We start from the raw sequence: 444 nt of genomic DNA on the forward strand, positions 1-444 counted from the left end.
CTTGACCCTCTACTTCTCCCCAAGCAAAACATGATCAGATCAATAACGATGATGTCTATGTCCCATTGGAATTATTTATCTTCTTAATTAATGAGAAAATGACAGCGAAAATGCATATCACCAAAAAAATACTGATTGCAAAATGACAAAAATATAAAAGGCAATAATAAAGGGATCAGATCAATAATTCAAAAGCCATAAATATGTAGAGATGTTAAAAGAATTGGAACCTTGACTTGACGTGACATAATTACGTGTATAAAATTATTCTTACTCATGATAAAGGTTTACATATTGCTCAAGTAATTACTTGGTTGGACCATACTTGACTTTTAACGTATAATAAATTTAGAATTATTTGTAAAAATTATTTCATTCACAACTTTTAATATTCAAAAAGCTTATAAAAGAGTAAAAGATAAGATCATGAAAGCAAAGCACACA

The sequence above is a fragment of the Theobroma umbraticum genome, unplaced genomic scaffold (assembly GCF_002168275.2).
Source record: "Theobroma umbraticum cultivar Fairchild unplaced genomic scaffold, ASM216827v3 scaffold_67.0, whole genome shotgun sequence".
NCBI lineage: Eukaryota > Viridiplantae > Streptophyta > Magnoliopsida > Malvales > Malvaceae > Theobroma > Theobroma umbraticum.